Consider the following 22,284-nt stretch of genomic DNA (forward strand, 5'->3'; position numbering starts at 1 on the left):
ATGGATCAAATTGTAGAACATGCGGGCAATGTACTTATAACCGAAGAGGTCAGTTGGTCCATAAGTCGATTTGTCATCGATTTTCACATCCAATATAAAGCAGGATCTCTAGTTTAAGCCGGTTTGCCTTCAACATTCTCCTGGCAGCTAGAGTAAGTTCAAAGTCTTTGGAAGTAATGGTAATCTGAAGCAATCACGAAATGTCATTTTTATAAATCACCCCCATTTTTTCTGCTATAATAAAAAATGTCCATTTTTGGGAGAAGAAGGATGTAGAAAGTGTACTGTGTATGTAGATAAATAATTTTGCAGAATAAAGTAGACTAAGCAACAGTTGATCTAATTTTCTCATCGTCTTTCTGGGTGGATCCTTCAAGAAAGTCGTTTAGGGCTCTCCATAAAGCACGGACATTTCCCTCCCCAAAGCCGTCTGCTCCCCTACGCTCAATGAGTTCCAAATAGAATGAGTCCTTGCTCCAAAGGGGCTCGGCAAACACCTGCAAAAGGTATCCGTTTGGCATGTCGCTGTTTTGGGACTTTGCATCCAAAAGAATCCCAAACTGTGAGAGGATTTCTGCTTGTAGCCCTACACCCCGGATTTCCTCCTGCTTTGAGGGGTCAGAGTAATATGTTGGAGGTTGGCTAGTAAAACATACTCCCTGATTAGCCATGGACCGAGCAGTCTTGAAGATATCTGTGGCAAATAGGCCAACATGCTGAATACCTCCTTCTTTGTGATGATTTAGGAACAGATCTAACTGGTTGGTTCCTTCCTGTGGCAAAGATTCTGCCAACACCAACTTACTACATTTTCCAAGCTCTGGGGAATCCATTGCAGTCAAACGAAGACCGATGTTGGGCCCACTAATTTCAAAACCTCTATCGCAATCCTCTTCTTTGCTCAGAGGGAAATGTTTGAAACCAAAACATCGTTCATACCACTTTATTATGTGTGGTGAGCTCCCACGTGGACAGGCATAAGTGACATGGTCAATGCAGGTCAAGTCACCAGGAACAACAGGATTACTGTCGCTTCTCAGGTTCTGGAACTCCGGAAGAAAGTTGTCTCCGTAACTTGTGCGGTCAATTAATGTATGACGCACATGTCCAACCACAGATTTCACTACACAAAATGTAACCGAGCCATAGTCATCATGGACTTCTGTAGGAGGAACTAGCAGCTGGCATCTTTCGTTAAGTAGCTGCTGGCAAAAGCCTGGTACGTCCTCCACATCAAAGCTGACATTGCAAGCGGTATCTGGAGATGGCAATGGAACAGCCGCATCATACAGCATGGACGATCCTTTGGTAGTCTTCTGGTTGTTTTCATTAACCATGAACACCATTCCTCCATTTCTCAGGGCCACTTGGCTTGGACTTCTACCATCTAGCCCTCGAGCAGCAAATGGCTGAAATTGATACTTGGTCATCAACTCCTGGACAACTCTTCTGAGCATTGGATACCTGGAGGATGATGTGGCTTAACCGGATCAGACGAGACGTCATTGTAAAGGGTTTCTGGACTGGACTGGACTGGCCCCACGTGTGTCTGCTGGCTGAATCGTAAAGCATACTTTTTAATTTATTTTGCAAATGCTGCATCCTTTCCGACTTGTTGTAATTTGGTAATTAATCTCTGGAAGGTGACAGACTAAAATGCAAACCCGTTTCAACTCGATAGGAGTCTTCAGTGCATAAAATGTTCAAACTGCTGCTATTTAAATCCGCTGCTTGAAAGACTGCCGGTCACATTGGGCGGAAGTTTCGGCTGTTCCGGCGTCAGTCATTTCTGACATTATGGCGCGAATTCATCATCCTTCATAATAGCCTTTCCCCATTCGAGGCAAAGTCCTCCATATTGCTTTGGGGCAACTATAGCTCATTACTGATTATAAACACATAATGTATATACATCAAACGAAAGTAAAACAAAAAACACAAATATAGACATTCAGCCCTAATTTAAACATATAGAGGTAGTTGTAAATTCAAATCTTCATTGTTTGTGCCATAGATAAAAACCTCTTGGGATCAAATGTATGGTGAGACAAATCTCTACAGTAAAATCACATATGTGGAAACTTAGACCTATACATATGAATGTACAAACGCATACATATAAAAAGTATATAGTGAAGACTGGATGGGCATAGGGGGCTTAGTATAAAGGTTTGTGTGTGTGTATGTATAAAGTGTATAATAAACTAGATTCTTGAACAAATATTACATGTACATATAAAAATATAATATTTACAAAGGGTCAATTCAAAGTCTAAATTGAGACCATTTGGGACAGTCTAACTCAAATAGCCACCTTACTCTCTTTTACTTAATTCTTTAAAATTGTCCTCGCCCCTCCAGTCTTTTTTTTTTTTTTTGACTGGTAGTAAAACTGATATGTGAAGGATTCCTGTTGTGATATTGTGCAGAAACGCTGTTTAGTATACCCCCTCTGTATGTTGCCCATATGCTCCCGTATACCTATTTTAAATGATCTAGTGGTCATCCCCCACGTATTGTAGTCCACAGGGGCACCAGAGGAGGTATCACATTGGTAAAATGGTACATCAGAATAGTTACTTTTATACTCTTTGCTAGTAGATTTAGAAATAAATTTAGTCTGCATGTCTTTTTTTTTTAAATTGTTTTTTTGACAAGCTGTGCACATCTTGCAGGGAAAAAAAACACTTTTGATTTAAAAACAGACTTATTTACTTTAATAATTTTTTTTTAACCAAAAAGGTCTGATTTTTTTTTTTTGGTACCCCTGTATACAAGTCTTGGTCTCTAATTATTAGGTCTTCCGTTTTTTTGTTTTTTAAAATATACCAGTATTTATTAATGATGGATCTTATTCGGTTGGCATCGCCATAAAAATCGAAAATTAAAAGCGGTTCTTCTGTTTTTAATAGTGGTCTCTTTATTCTTATATTGTAGCAGAGATTATCTCTTTTTCTCTACGAAAAATGTTTTAAGACGTTGGGCTTGTTTATTGTATCACTGCAATTTAACTGGCTTTTCGGTACATTACATAGCCATGGGTCGTAATGGCAGCTTGTAGTGGCAATATAACCATTGACATCCACTGGTTTAAAGAATGTCCTCGTGTGGATTTGGTTCTGAATATAAATTTCTAAATCAAAAAATTGCACTTTTGTTTGACTAATATGGCTAGTTTAAAATATTCCTATGCTTGCTGTTAAGGCCATCTAGAATTTTGTCTAGAGAGATCCTGGTACCCTTCCATGTAAAAAAAAGGTATCGTCTATGTATCTGCGATAGAGGACCAGACCCGCATCCCCATCGTCACGCCCTGGTAGGAAAGATTCCTCCCTATGGGACAAACAAATTGGCGTAACTGGGAGTGAATCTGATCCCCATCGCAGTACCAAGTTGTAAAAAGGAGCTGTCAAACTAGAAAGTTATTTGTTAAAATTAAACAAATACGCTCTATAATCACTTGACTGTCAATAAACTTTTTGCTCTGTATTAAAAAAATGTTTGGTAGCTTTGCAGCCCAACTCGTTTGAAATCGTGTATATAAACTAGATACGTCACACGTTACCAAATGAACACTTGGAACACTGCGGTTAGGATCGTTACAATGTATTCATAAGGCAAAGTATTCATTACCCTACATTGAAAGATTATATCCTTGAATATTCTGTTTTTGCAAGTATGCATCTGGTAGCTGTTTGAACATCTGTATGGGCTCTGATAAAACCACTTCTTCAGGCAGAGAATTCCACATCCTGATTGTTCTTACAGTAAAAAAACCTTTCCTTTGCCTTAGACGAAATCTTCTTTCTTCCAGTCTAAACGCATGACCTCTTGTCCTATGTAAAGTCCGGTTTGTGAATAGATTTCCACACAATGGATTGTATTGGCCCCAAATATATATTTGTATAATGTTATCATATCCCCTTTCAGGCGACGTTTTTCTAAACTAAATATGTTTAAATTTGTTAACCTTTCTTCATAGCTGATATGTTCCATTCCTTTTATTAATTTTGTAGCCCGCCTCTGCACTTTTTCTAGTGCCATAATATCCTTCTTTAGAACAGGTGCCCAAAATTGCACAGCATATTCAATATGTGGTCTTACCAGTGATTTTATAAAGAGGCAAAATGACATTCTCCTCCCGAGAATGAATACCCTACTGGCCTTGGCCACTGCTGATTGACATTGCACATTGTTGCATAGTTTGTCTATTACAATTGTCGTGACGACAAATGGTACCAAATTTTTGTAACACTATGAGGGCTTACGCAGAAGCCAGCATTTACTTATGCATTACAATACTTCGTATTTAGGCTGTTGCAGTTTACGCAAAAGCCTTCGTTAACATTGTATTACCGTGGCGGTTCGTGCGATCCCTGCAACATAATGTATTGTCACTTTTAGGTTTTACAACTTCATAACTTCATGAAGGGTTTAACACTAAGCAAAAAAAGGAAAAGGGGGGGCCTTTTCTTATTTTTAATCTCTTGTTTTACTTTTTCTACTAAGCCACATTGGTTTTAATTTGTTTCTTTTATATTTATTTCCCAATGGTACATACTGAGAAATGTACCTTTCTAATATTTGTTGGAAGATGATCCATTTATCCTCAGTGTTCTTTTCATTAAAGAGTTTATGCCAGTCAATATATTGTAAAGGCAAAAGCACATGGGGAAAAAAAAAGTTTTTTAAAAAACATGGCACAAAGAATTTATTTTTTAGGAATAGAAGTGCACTTACCGTTTCTTCACCACGTATTCAGTGCGGTTGTTCCCTCCAACAGTGTTCACCGCTGCCGCAATCTTCCTCCACATTTTGTTTTTCGTTGCACGTGTTGTCTTTTTGGCTGCTCCCCCAAACATACATTGGTAGTACTGGCAAAGCTTGTTTACCAGTACTGTATTCTCCTCTGCACCAAAGCTATCTGCGTACTTATTCTTCCTCCCAGGACATACTGATTTTAAGATTCTAGGCTTTCTTTGCCTTTTCTTGCTTCTCCTTCATCCTGGCCAGAGTGACCAATGCCCCCCTCCACTATATCCATGGGTGGATCACTTGAGGAGCTGGAGGAGGACATGACCACTTCTGGCAAGGTCCCTATGAAAGTGCCTAAAATGGCTGACAGGGTGGTGGTCTGGCTGAGCTCCAAAATGGCTGAATGGCTGGCCTATTGAAAATCTGGATAGATTTTGCATTGAAGGACTGCCTTGAGTTGATACTTTTATTTTTTACAGTTTTGTCTGGCAGTATGTAAAAGCCTATTTAATTGGCTCCTACTTTCCCACTCCCTGCTAAAATGATACTGTGTTGCCAGTACCACCTGTCAGGGAAGCATGATGACTCATGAGCCCCAAAAAACTAAGCAAAAGCAATGCATTGCATTTGCAATGTCATTCGACATGCGAATGACTATAGTAAGTGGTGTTTGGTAGTTTACTAATAGTGCCAATACATTTTCATGCGATTGGCAGCGTTCGTGCATTTGACGGTTCGGGAGTTTTAGGCGTAAATTAAACGAAATACAGCATTCAATGCCATGTTAGAGAAATGTACAAAATTTGAAACGAATGGGTTTTACTGAGTTCGGTTGAAGCTATTCGGTATTTAGGGATTAGGGAACATAGTTTTATGAATTCATTTGGTTCAATTAAAGGAACAAGCCGAATGAACAAACGAGTTTACCCGAAACGAAAATACTAACTAATATCGTACGAAAACTAATGGAATAATTGACGAATTTCGGTTCTGACTAAACTACTTTATTTTTCGTGCGAATACATTCGTACGAAACGAAAATTTCTGAAGTGCCCAAGTATAAATATATACCAGGTAGACCAAAAGTAGACCGACATACAGTGGCATCAATGAATGTCACAACAGGAGTCATTTTAATTGCAGGCATTTAAATATATGTGGCATTTGGAAAGAAAATAGTGGAGGGCAGGTATAAAAATGGATTCTGCAGCATATTCATTGATTTAACTGTATACCTACTTTTTGGCAACCCTATATAGAGCAAATGAGCATTGTGGTGTCATAGGGTTGTAGTTAAATATACACTGCACAAAGAAATGGAACACCAAAAGGACACATCCTAGATCTGAATGAATTAAATATTCTTCTGAAATTACTTTGTTCTTTACTTAGTTGAATGTGCTGACAACAAAACCACTGTCAGTCCCTTCGGGATCCATCCCTCATTCATCTTAATAAAGGTGAGGTAATCTAGACTTTTTTGACCTAGGCGACTTCTCTTCTCAGTGACAATACCTCCTGCTGCACTGAAGGTCCTTTCTGACAGGACACTTGAAGCGGGGCAGGCCAGAAGTTCTATCGCAAATTGGGATAGCACAGGCCGCAGGTCAAGCCTGCACACCCAGTAGTCAAGGGGTTCATTGCTCCTCAGTGTCTATCTGCAGTTAAGGCGAGGTAGTCTGCTACCTGTCGGTCGAGTCGTTCTCTGAGGGTGGATCCCGAAGGGCTGTGGCGATGCATAGGACTTAAAAAGCTCTGCATGTCCTCCATCAACAACACGTCTGTAAAGCGTCCTGTCCTTGCCGTCGTGGGAGGAGGAGGAGGATTACTTTCACCTCTTCCCCGTTAGATTCCCGTTGTGCTGTGACATCACCCTTATACGCTGTGTAAAGCATACTTTTTTTTATAACAAATAAGGAGAGGTTTGAGTTTTTTTTTTTAAAAAATAAGAACATGTGGTGAGGGAAGAGCAACAAGACATTAATTAAGGAGTGTTGTTGAGTGCATCTCTCATGGATCAAATTGTAGAACATGCGGGCAATGTACTTATAACCGAAGAGGTCAGTTGGTCCATAAGTCGATTTGTCATCGATTTTCACATCCAATATAAAGCAGGATCTCTAGTTTAAGCCGGTTTGCCTTCAACATTCTCCTGGCAGCTAGAGTAAGTTCAAAGTCTTTGGAAGTAATGGTAATCTGAAGCAATCACGAAATGTCATTTTTATAAATCACCCCCATTTTTTCTGCTATAATAAAAAATGTCCATTTTTGGGAGAAGAAGGATGTAGAAAGTGTACTGTGTATGTAGATAAATAATTTTGCAGAATAAAGTAGACTAAGCAACAGTTGATCTAATTTTCTCATCGTCTTTCTGGGTGGATCCTTCAAGAAAGTCGTTTAGGGCTCTCCATAAAGCACGGACATTTCCCTCCCCAAAGCCGTCTGCTCCCCTACGCTCAATGAGTTCCAAATAGAATGAGTCCTTGCTCCAAAGGGGCTCGGCAAACACCTGCAAAAGGTATCCGTTTGGCATGTCGCTGTTTTGGGACTTTGCATCCAAAAGAATCCCAAACTGTGAGAGGATTTCTGCTTGTAGCCCTACACCCCGGATTTCCTCCTGCTTTGAGGGGTCAGAGTAATATGTTGGAGGTTGGCTAGTAAAACATACTCCCTGATTAGCCATGGACCGAGCAGTCTTGAAGATATCTGTGGCAAATAGGCCAACATGCTGAATACCTCCTTCTTTGTGATGATTTAGGAACAGATCTAACTGGTTGGTTCCTTCCTGTGGCAAAGATTCTGCCAACACCAACTTACTACATTTTCCAAGCTCTGGGGAATCCATTGCAGTCAAACGAAGACCGATGTTGGGCCCACTAATTTCAAAACCTCTATCGCAATCCTCTTCTTTGCTCAGAGGGAAATGTTTGAAACCAAAACATCGTTCATACCACTTTATTATGTGTGGTGAGCTCCCACGTGGACAGGCATAAGTGACATGGTCAATGCAGGTCAAGTCACCAGGAACAACAGGATTACTGTCGCTTCTCAGGTTCTGGAACTCCAGAAGAAAGTTGTCTCCGTAACTTGTGCGGTCAATTAATGTATGACGCACATGTCCAACCACAGATTTCACTACACAAAATGTAACCGAGCCATAGTCATCATGGACTTCTGTAGGAGTAACTAGCAGCTGGCATCTTTCGTTAAGTAGCTGCTGGCAAAAGCCTGGTACGTCCTCCACATCAAAGCTGACATTGCAAGCGGTATCTGGAGATGGCAATGGAACAGCCGCATCATACAGCATGGACGATCCTTTGGTAGTCTTCTGGTTGTTTTCATTAACCATGAACACCATTCCTCCATTTCTCAGGGCCACTTGGCTTGGACTTCTACCATCTAGCCCTCGAGCAGCAAATGGCTGAAATTGATACTTGGTCATCAACTCCTGGACAACTCTTCTGAGCATTGGATACCTGGAGGATGATGTGGCTTAACCGGATCAGACGAGACGTCATTGTAAAGGGTTTCTGGACTGGACTGGACTGGCCCCACGTGTGTCTGCTGGCTGAATCGTAAAGCATACTTTTTAATTTATTTTGCAAATGCTGCATCCTTTCCGACTTGTTGTAATTTGGTAATTAATCTCTGGAAGGTGACACAGACTAAAATGCAAACCCGTTTCAACTCGATAGGAGTCTTCAGTGCATAAAATGTTCAAACTGCTGCTATTTAAATCCGCTGCTTGAAAGACTGCCGGTCACATTGGGCGGAAGTTTCGGCTGTTCCGGCGTCAGTCATTTCTGACATTATGGCGCGAATTCATCATCCTTCATAATAGCCTTTCCCCATTCGAGGCAAAGTCCTCCATATTGCTTTGGGGCAACTATAGCTCATTACTGATTATAAACACATAATGTATATACATCAAACGAAAGTAAAACAAAAAACACAAATATAGACATTCAGCCCTAATTTAAACATATAGAGGTAGTTGTAAATTCAAATCTTCATTGTTTGTGCCATAGATAAAAACCTCTTGGGATCAAATGTATGGTGAGACAAATCTCTACAGTAAAATCACATATGTGGAAACTTAGACCTATACATATGAATGTACAAACGCATACATATAAAAAGTATATAGTGAAGACTGGATGGGCATAGGGGGCTTAGTATAAAGGTTTGTGTGTGTGTATGTATAAAGTGTATAATAAACTAGATTCTTGAACAAATATTACATGTACATATAAAAATATAATATTTACAAAGGGTCAATTCAAAGTCTAAATTGAGACCATTTGGGACAGTCTAACTCAAATAGCCACCTTACTCTCTTTTACTTAATTCTTTAAAATTGTCCTCGCCCCTCCAGTCTTTTTTTTTTTTTTGACTGGTAGTAAAACTGATATGTGAAGGATTCCTGTTGTGATATTGTGCAGAAACGCTGTTTAGTATACCCCCTCTGTATGTTGCCCATATGCTCCCGTATACCTATTTTAAATGATCTAGTGGTCATCCCCCACGTATTGTAGTCCACAGGGGCACCAGAGGAGGTATCACATTGGTAAAATGGTACATCAGAATAGTTACTTTTATACTCTTTGCTAGTAGATTTAGAAATAAATTTAGTCTGCATGTCTTTTTTTTTTAAATTGTTTTTTTGACAAGCTGTGCACATCTTGCAGGGAAAAAAAACACTTTTGATTTAAAAACAGACTTATTTACTTTAATAATTTTTTTTTAACCAAAAAGGTCTGATTTTTTTTTTTTGGTACCCCTGTATACAAGTCTTGGTCTCTAATTATTAGGTCTTCCGTTTTTTTGTTTTTTAAAATATACCAGTATTTATTAATGATGGATCTTATTCGGTTGGCATCGCCATAAAAATCGAAAATTAAAAGCGGTTCTTCTGTTTTTAATAGTGGTCTCTTTATTCTTATATTGTAGCAGAGATTATCTCTTTTTCTCTACGAAAAATGTTTTAAGACGTTGGGCTTGTTTATTGTATCACTGCAATTTAACTGGCTTTTCGGTACATTACATAGCCATGGGTCGTAATGGCAGCTTGTAGTGGCAATATAACCATTGACATCCACTGGTTTAAAGAATGTCCTCGTGTGGATTTGGTTCTGAATATAAATTTCTAAATCAAAAAATTGCACTTTTGTTTGACTAATATGGCTAGTTTAAAATATTCCTATGCTTGCTGTTAAGGCCATCTAGAATTTTGTCTAGAGAGATCCTGGTACCCTTCCATGTAAAAAAAAGGTATCGTCTATGTATCTGCGATAGAGGACCAGACCCGCATCCCCATCGTCACGCCCTGGTAGGAAAGATTCCTCCCTATGGGACAAACAAATTGGCGTAACTGGGAGTGAATCTGATCCCCATCGCAGTACCAAGTTGTAAAAAGGAGCTGTCAAACTAGAAAGTTATTTGTTAAAATTAAACAAATACGCTCTATAATCACTTGACTGTCAATAAACTTTTTGCTCTGTATTAAAAAAATGTTTGGTAGCTTTGCAGCCCAACTCGTTTGAAATCGTGTATATAAACTAGATACGTCACACGTTACCAAATGAACACTTGGAACACTGCGGTTAGGATCGTTACAATGTATTCATAAGGCAAAGTATTCATTACCCTACATTGAAAGATTATATCCTTGAATATTCTGTTTTTGCAAGTATGCATCTGGTAGCTGTTTGAACATCTGTATGGGCTCTGATAAAACCACTTCTTCAGGCAGAGAATTCCACATCCTGATTGTTCTTACAGTAAAAAAACCTTTCCTTTGCCTTAGACGAAATCTTCTTTCTTCCAGTCTAAACGCATGACCTCTTGTCCTATGTAAAGTCCGGTTTGTGAATAGATTTCCACACAATGGATTGTATTGGCCCCAAATATATATTTGTATAATGTTATCATATCCCCTTTCAGGCGACGTTTTTCTAAACTAAATATGTTTAAATTTGTTAACCTTTCTTCATAGCTGATATGTTCCATTCCTTTTATTAATTTTGTAGCCCGCCTCTGCACTTTTTCTAGTGCCATAATATCCTTCTTTAGAACAGGTGCCCAAAATTGCACAGCATATTCAATATGTGGTCTTACCAGTGATTTTATAAAGAGGCAAAATGACATTCTCCTCCCGAGAATGAATACCCTACTGGCCTTGGCCACTGCTGATTGACATTGCACATTGTTGCATAGTTTGTCTATTACAATTGTCGTGACGACAAATGGTACCAAATTTTTGTAACACTATGAGGGCTTACGCAGAAGCCAGCATTTACTTATGCATTACAATACTTCGTATTTAGGCTGTTGCAGTTTACGCAAAAGCCTTCGTTAACATTGTATTACCGTGGCGGTTCGTGCGATCCCTGCAACATAATGTATTGTCACTTTTAGGTTTTACAACTTCATAACTTCATGAAGGGTTTAACACTAAGCAAAAAAAGGAAAAGGGGGGGCCTTTTCTTATTTTTAATCTCTTGTTTTACTTTTTCTACTAAGCCACATTGGTTTTAATTTGTTTCTTTTATATTTATTTCCCAATGGTACATACTGAGAAATGTACCTTTCTAATATTTGTTGGAAGATGATCCATTTATCCTCAGTGTTCTTTTCATTAAAGAGTTTATGCCAGTCAATATATTGTAAAGGCAAAAGCACATGGGGAAAAAAAAAGTTTTTTAAAAAACATGGCACAAAGAATTTATTTTTTAGGAATAGAAGTGCACTTACCGTTTCTTCACCACGTATTCAGTGCGGTTGTTCCCTCCAACAGTGTTCACCGCTGCCGCAATCTTCCTCCACATTTTGTTTTTCGTTGCACGTGTTGTCTTTTTGGCTGCTCCCCCAAACATACATTGGTAGTACTGGCAAAGCTTGTTTACCAGTACTGTATTCTCCTCTGCACCAAAGCTATCTGCGTACTTATTCTTCCTCCCAGGACATACTGATTTTAAGATTCTAGGCTTTCTTTGCCTTTTCTTGCTTCTCCTTCATCCTGGCCAGAGTGACCAATGCCCCCCTCCACTATATCCATGGGTGGATCACTTGAGGAGCTGGAGGAGGACATGACCACTTCTGGCAAGGTCCCTATGAAAGTGCCTAAAATGGCTGACAGGGTGGTGGTCTGGCTGAGCTCCAAAATGGCTGAATGGCTGGCCTATTGAAAATCTGGATAGATTTTGCATTGAAGGACTGCCTTGAGTTGATACTTTTATTTTTTACAGTTTTGTCTGGCAGTATGTAAAAGCCTATTTAATTGGCTCCTACTTTCCCACTCCCTGCTAAAATGATACTGTGTTGCCAGTACCACCTGTCAGGGAAGCATGATGACTCATGAGCCCCAAAAAACTAAGCAAAAGCAATGCATTGCATTTGCAATGTCATTCGACATGCGAATGACTATAGTAAGTGGTGTTTGGTAGTTTACTAATAGTGCCAATACATTTTCATGCGATTGGCAGCGTTCGTGCATTTGACGGTTCGGGAGTTTTAGGCGTAAATTAAACGAAATACAGCATTCAATGCCATGTTAGAGAAATGTACAAAATTTGAAACGAATGGGTTTTACTGAGTTCGGTTGAAGCTATTCGGTATTTAGGGATTAGGGAACATAGTTTTATGAATTCATTTGGTTCAATTAAAGGAACAAGCCGAATGAACAAACGAGTTTACCCGAAACGAAAATACTAACTAATATCGTACGAAAACTAATGGAATAATTGACGAATTTCGGTTCTGACTAAACTACTTTATTTTTCGTGCGAATACATTCGTACGAAACGAAAATTTCTGAAGTGCCCAAGTATAAATATATACCAGGTAGACCAAAAGTAGACCGACATACAGTGGCATCAATGAATGTCACAACAGGAGTCATTTTAATTGCAGGCATTTAAATATATGTGGCATTTGGAAAGAAAATAGTGGAGGGCAGGTATAAAAATGGATTCTGCAGCATATTCATTGATTTAACTGTATACCTACTTTTTGGCAACCCTATATAGAGCAAATGAGCATTGTGGTGTCATAGGGTTGTAGTTAAATATACACTGCACAAAGAAATGGAACACCAAAAGGACACATCCTAGATCTGAATGAATTAAATATTCTTCTGAAATTACTTTGTTCTTTACTTAGTTGAATGTGCTGACAACAAAACCACTGTCAGTCCCTTCGGGATCCATCCCTCATTCATCTTAATAAAGGTGAGGTAATCTAGACTTTTTTGACCTAGGCGACTTCTCTTCTCAGTGACAATACCTCCTGCTGCACTGAAGGTCCTTTCTGACAGGACATTTGAAGCGGGGCAGGCCAGAAGTTCTATCGCAAATTGGGATAGCACAGGCCGCAGGTCAAGCCTGCACACCCAGTAGTCAAGGGGTTCATTGCTCCTCAGTGTCTATCTGCAGTTAAGGCGAGGTAGTCTGCTACCTGTCGGTCGAGTCGTTCTCTGAGGGTGGATCCCGAAGGGCTGTGGCGATGCATAGGACTTAAAAAGCTCTGCATGTCCTCCATCAACAACACGTCTGTAAAGCGTCCTGTCCTTGCCGTCGTGGGAGGAGGAGGAGGATTACTTTCACCTCTTCCCCGTTAGATTCCCGTTGTGCTGTGACATCACCCTTATACGCTGTGTAAAGCATACTTTTTTTATAACAAATAAGGAGAGGTTTGAGGTTTTTTTTTAAAAATAAGAACATGTGGTGAGGGAAGAGCAACAAGACATTAATTAAGGAGTGTTGTTGAGTGCATCTCTCATGGATCAAATTGTAGAACATGCGGGCAATGTACTTATAACCAAAGAGGTCAGTTGGTCCATAAGTCGATTTGTCATTGATTTTCACATCCAATATAAAGCAGGATCTCTAGTTTAAGCCGGTTTGCCTTCAACATTCTCCTGGCAGCTAGAGTAAGTTCAAAGTCTTTGGAAGTAATGGTAATCTGAAGCAATCACGAAATGTCATTTTTATAAATCACCCCCATTTTTTCTGCTATAATAAAAAATGTCCATTTTTGGGAGAAGAAGGATGTAGAAAGTGTACTGTGTATGTAGATAAATAATTTTGCAGAATAAAGTAGACTAAGCAACAGTTGATCTAATTTTCTCATCGTCTTTCTGGGTGGATCCTTCAAGAAAGTCGTTTAGGGCTCTCCATAAAGCACGGACATTTCCCTCCCCAAAGCCGTCTGCTCCCCTACGCTCAATGAGTTCCAAATAGAATGAGTCCTTGCTCCAAAGGGGCTCGGCAAACACCTGCAAAAGGTATCCGTTTGGCATGTCGCTGTTTTGGGACTTTGCATCCAAAAGAATCCCAAACTGTGAGAGGATTTCTGCTTGTAGCCCTACACCCCGGATTTCCTCCTGCTTTGAGGGGTCAGAGTAATATGTTGGAGGTTGGCTAGTAAAACATACTCCCTGATTAGCCATGGACCGAGCAGTCTTGAAGATATCTGTGGCAAATAGGCCAACATGCTGAATACCTCCTTCTTTGTGATGATTTAGGAACAGATCTAACTGGTTGGTTCCTTCCTGTGGCAAAGATTCTGCCAACACCAACTTACTACATTTTCCAAGCTCTGGGGAATCCATTGCAGTCAAACGAAGACCGATGTTGGGCCCACTAATTTCAAAACCTCTATCGCAATCCTCTTCTTTGCTCAGAGGGAAATGTTTGAAACCAAAACATCGTTCATACCACTTTATTATGTGTGGTGAGCTCCCACGTGGACAGGCATAAGTGACATGGTCAATGCAGGTCAAGTCACCAGGAACAACAGGATTACTGTCGCTTCTCAGGTTCTGGAACTCCGGAAGAAAGTTGTCTCCGTAACTTGTGCGGTCAATTAATGTATGACGCACATGTCCAACCACAGATTTCACTACACAAAATGTAACCGAGCCATAGTCATCATGGACTTCTGTAGGAGGAACTAGCAGCTGGCATCTTTCGTTAAGTAGCTGCTGGCAAAAGCCTGGTACGTCCTCCACATCAAAGCTGACATTGCAAGCGGTATCTGGAGATGGCAATGGAACAGCCGCATCATACAGCATGGACGATCCTTTGGTAGTCTTCTGGTTGTTTTCATTAACCATGAACACCATTCCTCCATTTCTCAGGGCCACTTGGCTTGGACTTCTACCATCTAGCCCTCGAGCAGCAAATGGCTGAAATTGATACTTGGTCATCAACTCCTGGACAACTCTTCTGAGCATTGGATACCTGGAGGATGATGTGGCTTAACCGGATCAGACGAGACGTCATTGTAAAGGGTTTCTGGACTGGACTGGACTGGCCCCACGTGTGTCTGCTGGCTGAATCGTAAAGCATACTTTTTAATTTATTTTGCAAATGCTGCATCCTTTCCGACTTGTTGTAATTTGGTAATTAATCTCTGGAAGGTGACACAGACTAAAATGCAAACCCGTTTCAACTCGATAGGAGTCTTCAGTGCATAAAATGTTCAAACTGCTGCTATTTAAATCCGCTGCTTGAAAGACTGCCGGTCACATTGGGCGGAAGTTTCGGCTGTTCCGGCGTCAGTCATTTCTGACATTATGGCGCGAATTCATCATCCTTCATAATAGCCTTTCCCCATTCGAGGCAAAGTCCTCCATATTGCTTTGGGGCAACTATAGCTCATTACTGATTATAAACACATAATGTATATACATCAAACGAAAGTAAAACAAAAAACACAAATATAGACATTCAGCCCTAATTTAAACATATAGAGGTAGTTGTAAATTCAAATCTTCATTGTTTGTGCCATAGATAAAAACCTCTTGGGATCAAATGTATGGTGAGACAAATCTCTACAGTAAAATCACATATGTGGAAACTTAGACCTATACATATGAATGTACAAACGCATACATATAAAAAGTATATAGTGAAGACTGGATGGGCATAGGGGGCTTAGTATAAAGGTTTGTGTGTGTGTATGTATAAAGTGTATAATAAACTAGATTCTTGAACAAATATTACATGTACATATAAAAATATAATATTTACAAAGGGTCAATTCAAAGTCTAAATTGAGACCATTTGGGACAGTCTAACTCAAATAGCCACCTTACTCTCTTTTACTTAATTCTTTAAAATTGTCCTCGCCCCTCCAGTCTTTTTTTTTTTTTGACTGGTAGTAAAACTGATATGTGAAGGATTCCTGTTGTGATATTGTGCAGAAACGCTGTTTAGTATACCCCCTCTGTATGTTGCCCATATGCTCCCGTATACCTATTTTAAATGATCTAGTGGTCATCCCCCACGTATTGTAGTCCACAGGGGCACCAGAGGAGGTATCACATTGGTAAAATGGTACATCAGAATAGTTACTTTTATACTCTTTGCTAGTAGATTTAGAAATAAATTTAGTCTGCATGTCTTTTTTTTTTAAATTGTTTTTTTGACAAGCTGTGCACATCTTGCAGGGAAAAAAAACACTTTTGATTTAAAAACAGACTTATTTACTTTAATAATTTTTTTTTAACCAAAAAGGTCTGATTTTTTTTTTTTGGTACCCCTGTATACAAGTCTTGGTCTCTAATTATTAGGTCTTCCGTTTTTTTGTTTTTTAAAATATACCAGTATTTATTAATGATGGATCTTATTCGGTTGGCATCGCCATAAAAATCGAAAATTAAAAGCGGTTCTTCTGTTTTTAATAGTGGTCTCTTTATTCTTATATTGTAGCAGAGATTATCTCTTTTTCTCTACGAAAAATGTTTTAAGACGTTGGGCTTGTTTATTGTATCACTGCAATTTAACTGGCTTTTCGGTACATTACATAGCCATGGGTCGTAATGGCAGCTTGTAGTGGCAATATAACCATTGACATCCACTGGTTTAAAGAATGTCCTCGTGTGGATTTGGTTCTGAATATAAATTTCTAAATCAAAAAATTGCACTTTTGTTTGACTAATATGGCTAGTTTAAAATATTCCTATGCTTGCTGTTAAGGCCATCTAGAATTTTGTCTAGAGAGATCCTGGTACCCTTCCATGTAAAAAAAAGGTATCGTCTATGTATCTGCGATAGAGGACCAGACCCGCATCCCCATCGTCACGCCCTGGTAGGAAAGATTCCTCCCTATGGGACAAACAAATTGGCGTAACTGGGAGTGAATCTGATCCCCATCGCAGTACCAAGTTGTAAAAAGGAGCTGTCAAACTAGAAAGTTATTTGTTAAAATTAAACAAATACGCTCTATAATCACTTGACTGTCAATAAACTTTTTGCTCTGTATTAAAAAAATGTTTGGTAGCTTTGCAGCCCAACTCGTTTGAAATCGTGTATATAAACTAGATACGTCACACGTTACCAAATGAACACTTGGAACACTGCGGTTAGGATCGTTACAATGTATTCATAAGGCAAAGTATTCATTACCCTACATTGAAAGATTATATCCTTGAATATTCTGTTTTTGCAAGTATGCATCTGGTAGCTGTTTGAACATCTGTATGGGCTCTGATAAAACCACTTCTTCAGGCAGAGAATTCCACATCCTGATTGTTCTTACAGTAAAAAAACCTTTCCTTTGCCTTAGACGAAATCTTCTTTCTTCCAGTCTAAACGCATGACCTCTTGTCCTATGTAAAGTCCGGTTTGTGAATAGATTTCCACACAATGGATTGTATTGGCCCCAAATATATATTTGTATAATGTTATCATATCCCCTTTCAGGCGACGTTTTTCTAAACTAAATATGTTTAAATTTGTTAACCTTTCTTCATAGCTGATATGTTCCATTCCTTTTATTAATTTTGTAGCCCGCCTCTGCACTTTTTCTAGTGCCATAATATCCTTCTTTAGAACAGGTGCCCAAAATTGCACAGCATATTCAATATGTGGTCTTACCAGTGATTTTATAAAGAGGCAAAATGACATTCTCCTCCCGAGAATGAATACCCTACTGGCCTTGGCCACTGCTGATTGACATTGCACATTGTTGCATAGTTTGTCTATTACAATTGTCGTGACGACAAATGGTACCAAATTTTTGTAACACTATGAGGGCTTACGCAGAAGCCAGCATTTACTTATGCATTACAATACTTCGTATTTAGGCTGTTGCAGTTTACGCAAAAGCCTTCGTTAACATTGTATTACCGTGGCGGTTCGTGCGATCCCTGCAACATAATGTATTGTCACTTTTAGGTTTTACAACTTCATAACTTCATGAAGGGTTTAACACTAAGCAAAAAAAGGAAAAGGGGGGGCCTTTTCTTATTTTTAATCTCTTGTTTTACTTTTTCTACTAAGCCACATTGGTTTTAATTTGTTTCTTTTATATTTATTTCCCAATGGTACATACTGAGAAATGTACCTTTCTAATATTTGTTGGAAGATGATCCATTTATCCTCAGTGTTCTTTTCATTAAAGAGTTTATGCCAGTCAATATATTGTAAAGGCAAAAGCACATGGGGAAAAAAAAAGTTTTTTAAAAAACATGGCACAAAGAATTTATTTTTTAGGAATAGAAGTGCACTTACCGTTTCTTCACCACGTATTCAGTGCGGTTGTTCCCTCCAACAGTGTTCACCGCTGCCGCAATCTTCCTCCACATTTTGTTTTTCGTTGCACGTGTTGTCTTTTTGGCTGCTCCCCCAAACATACATTGGTAGTACTGGCAAAGCTTGTTTACCAGTACTGTATTCTCCTCTGCACCAAAGCTATCTGCGTACTTATTCTTCCTCCCAGGACATACTGATTTTAAGATTCTAGGCTTTCTTTGCCTTTTCTTGCTTCTCCTTCATCCTGGCCAGAGTGACCAATGCCCCCCTCCACTATATCCATGGGTGGATCACTTGAGGAGCTGGAGGAGGACATGACCACTTCTGGCAAGGTCCCTATGAAAGTGCCTAAAATGGCTGACAGGGTGGTGGTCTGGCTGAGCTCCAAAATGGCTGAATGGCTGGCCTATTGAAAATCTGGATAGATTTTGCATTGAAGGACTGCCTTGAGTTGATACTTTTATTTTTTACAGTTTTGTCTGGCAGTATGTAAAAGCCTATTTAATTGGCTCCTACTTTCCCACTCCCTGCTAAAATGATACTGTGTTGCCAGTACCACCTGTCAGGGAAGCATGATGACTCATGAGCCCCAAAAAACTAAGCAAAAGCAATGCATTGCATTTGCAATGTCATTCGACATGCGAATGACTATAGTAAGTGGTGTTTGGTAGTTTACTAATAGTGCCAATACATTTTCATGCGATTGGCAGCGTTCGTGCATTTGACGGTTCGGGAGTTTTAGGCGTAAATTAAACGAAATACAGCATTCAATGCCATGTTAGAGAAATGTACAAAATTTGAAACGAATGGGTTTTACTGAGTTCGGTTGAAGCTATTCGGTATTTAGGGATTAGGGAACATAGTTTTATGAATTCATTTGGTTCAATTAAAGGAACAAGCCGAATGAACAAACGAGTTTACCCGAAACGAAAATACTAACTAATATCGTACGAAAACTAATGGAATAATTGACGAATTTCGGTTCTGACTAAACTACTTTATTTTTCGTGCGAATACATTCGTACGAAACGAAAATTTCTGAAGTGCCCAAGTATAAATATATACCAGGTAGACCAAAAGTAGACCGACATACAGTGGCATCAATGAATGTCACAACAGGAGTCATTTTAATTGCAGGCATTTAAATATATGTGGCATTTGGAAAGAAAATAGTGGAGGGCAGGTATAAAAATGGATTCTGCAGCATATTCATTGATTTAACTGTATACCTACTTTTTGGCAACCCTATATAGAGCAAATGAGCATTGTGGTGTCATAGGGTTGTAGTTAAATATACACTGCACAAAGAAATGGAACACCAAAAGGACACATCCTAGATCTGAATGAATTAAATATTCTTCTGAAATTACTTTGTTCTTTACTTAGTTGAATGTGCTGACAACAAAACCACTGTCAGTCCCTTCGGGATCCATCCCTCATTCATCTTAATAAAGGTGAGGTAATCTAGACTTTTTTGACCTAGGCGACTTCTCTTCTCAGTGACAATACCTCCTGCTGCACTGAAGGTCCTTTCTGACAGGACATTTGAAGCGGGGCAGGCCAGAAGTTCTATCGCAAATTGGGATAGCACAGGCCGCAGGTCAAGCCTGCACACCCAGTAGTCAAGGGGTTCATTGCTCCTCAGTGTCTATCTGCAGTTAAGGCGAGGTAGTCTGCTACCTGTCGGTCGAGTCGTTCTCTGAGGGTGGATCCCGAAGGGCTGTGGCGATGCATAGGACTTAAAAAGCTCTGCATGTCCTCCATCAACAACACGTCTGTAAAGCGTCCTGTCCTTGCCGTCGTGGGAGGAGGAGGAGGATTACTTTCACCTCTTCCCCGTTAGATTCCCGTTGTGCTGTGACATCACCCTTATACGCTGTGTAAAGCATACTTTTTTTATAACAAATAAGGAGAGGTTTGAGGTTTTTTTTTAAAAATAAGAACATGTGGTGAGGGAAGAGCAACAAGACATTAATTAAGGAGTGTTGTTGAGTGCATCTCTCATGGATCAAATTGTAGAACATGCGGGCAATGTACTTATAACCAAAGAGGTCAGTTGGTCCATAAGTCGATTTGTCATTGATTTTCACATCCAATATAAAGCAGGATCTCTAGTTTAAGCCGGTTTGCCTTCAACATTCTCCTGGCAGCTAGAGTAAGTTCAAAGTCTTTGGAAGTAATGGTAATCTGAAGCAATCACGAAATGTCATTTTTATAAATCACCCCCATTTTTTCTGCTATAATAAAAAATGTCCATTTTTGGGAGAAGAAGGATGTAGAAAGTGTACTGTGTATGTAGATAAATAATTTTGCAGAATAAAGTAGACTAAGCAACAGTTGATCTAATTTTCTCATCGTCTTTCTGGGTGGATCCTTCAAGAAAGTCGTTTAGGGCTCTCCATAAAGCACGGACATTTCCCTCCCCAAAGCCGTCTGCTCCCCTACGCTCAATGAGTTCCAAATAGAATGAGTCCTTGCTCCAAAGGGGCTCGGCAAACACCTGCAAAAGGTATCCGTTTGGCATGTCGCTGTTTTGGGACTTTGCATCCAAAAGAATCCCAAACTGTGAGAGGATTTCTGCTTGTAGCCCTACACCCCGGATTTCCTCCTGCTTTGAGGGGTCAGAGTAATATGTTGGAGGTTGGCTAGTAAAACATACTCCCTGATTAGCCATGGACCGAGCAGTCTTGAAGATATCTGTGGCAAATAGGCCAACATGCTGAATACCTCCTTCTTTGTGATGATTTAGGAACAGATCTAACTGGTTGGTTCCTTCCTGTGGCAAAGATTCTGCCAACACCAACTTACTACATTTTCCAAGCTCTGGGGAATCCATTGCAGTCAAACGAAGACCGATGTTGGGCCCACTAATTTCAAAACCTCTATCGCAATCCTCTTCTTTGCTCAGAGGGAAATGTTTGAAACCAAAACATCGTTCATACCACTTTATTATGTGTGGTGAGCTCCCACGTGGACAGGCATAAGTGACATGGTCAATGCAGGTCAAGTCACCAGGAACAACAGGATTACTGTCGCTTCTCAGGTTCTGGAACTCCGGAAGAAAGTTGTCTCCGTAACTTGTGCGGTCAATTAATGTATGACGCACATGTCCAACCACAGATTTCACTACACAAAATGTAACCGAGCCATAGTCATCATGGACTTCTGTAGGAGGAACTAGCAGCTGGCATCTTTCGTTAAGTAGCTGCTGGCAAAAGCCTGGTACGTCCTCCACATCAAAGCTGACATTGCAAGCGGTATCTGGAGATGGCAATGGAACAGCCGCATCATACAGCATGGACGATCCTTTGGTAGTCTTCTGGTTGTTTTCATTAACCATGAACACCATTCCTCCATTTCTCAGGGCCACTTGGCTTGGACTTCTACCATCTAGCCCTCGAGCAGCAAATGGCTGAAATTGATACTTGGTCATCAACTCCTGGACAACTCTTCTGAGCATTGGATACCTGGAGGATGATGTGGCTTAACCGGATCAGACGAGACGTCATTGTAAAGGGTTTCTGGACTGGACTGGACTGGCCCCACGTGTGTCTGCTGGCTGAATCGTAAAGCATACTTTTTAATTTATTTTGCAAATGCTGCATCCTTTCCGACTTGTTGTAATTTGGTAATTAATCTCTGGAAGGTGACACAGACTAAAATGCAAACCCGTTTCAACTCGATAGGAGTCTTCAGTGCATAAAATGTTCAAACTGCTGCTATTTAAATCCGCTGCTTGAAAGACTGCCGGTCACATTGGGCGGAAGTTTCGGCTGTTCCGGCGTCAGTCATTTCTGACATTATGGCGCGAATTCATCATCCTTCATAATAGCCTTTCCCCATTCGAGGCAAAGTCCTCCATATTGCTTTGGGGCAACTATAGCTCATTACTGATTATAAACACATAATGTATATACATCAAACGAAAGTAAAACAAAAAACACAAATATAGACATTCAGCCCTAATTTAAACATATAGAGGTAGTTGTAA

The 22,284-nt window shown here is 39.8% G+C and overlaps 4 pseudogenes; all 4 read right to left on the minus strand.

Annotated features, from left to right (window-relative positions):
• Positions 1-323: 323 nt before the first annotated feature.
• On the minus strand, positions 324-1,506 carry LOC134612270 (4-hydroxyphenylpyruvate dioxygenase-like protein; annotated as a pseudogene).
• A 5,584-nt stretch (positions 1,507-7,090) lies between these two features.
• On the minus strand, positions 7,091-8,273 carry LOC134612271 (4-hydroxyphenylpyruvate dioxygenase-like protein; annotated as a pseudogene).
• A 5,582-nt stretch (positions 8,274-13,855) lies between these two features.
• LOC134612272 (4-hydroxyphenylpyruvate dioxygenase-like protein) lies at positions 13,856-15,038 on the minus strand (annotated as a pseudogene).
• Positions 15,039-20,619: 5,581 nt separating this feature from the next.
• On the minus strand, positions 20,620-21,802 carry LOC134612273 (4-hydroxyphenylpyruvate dioxygenase-like protein; annotated as a pseudogene).
• Positions 21,803-22,284: the final 482 nt, after the last annotated feature.

This window comes from Pelobates fuscus, chromosome 5, assembly GCF_036172605.1.
Source record: "Pelobates fuscus isolate aPelFus1 chromosome 5, aPelFus1.pri, whole genome shotgun sequence".
NCBI classification, from domain to species: Eukaryota; Metazoa; Chordata; class Amphibia; order Anura; family Pelobatidae; genus Pelobates; species Pelobates fuscus.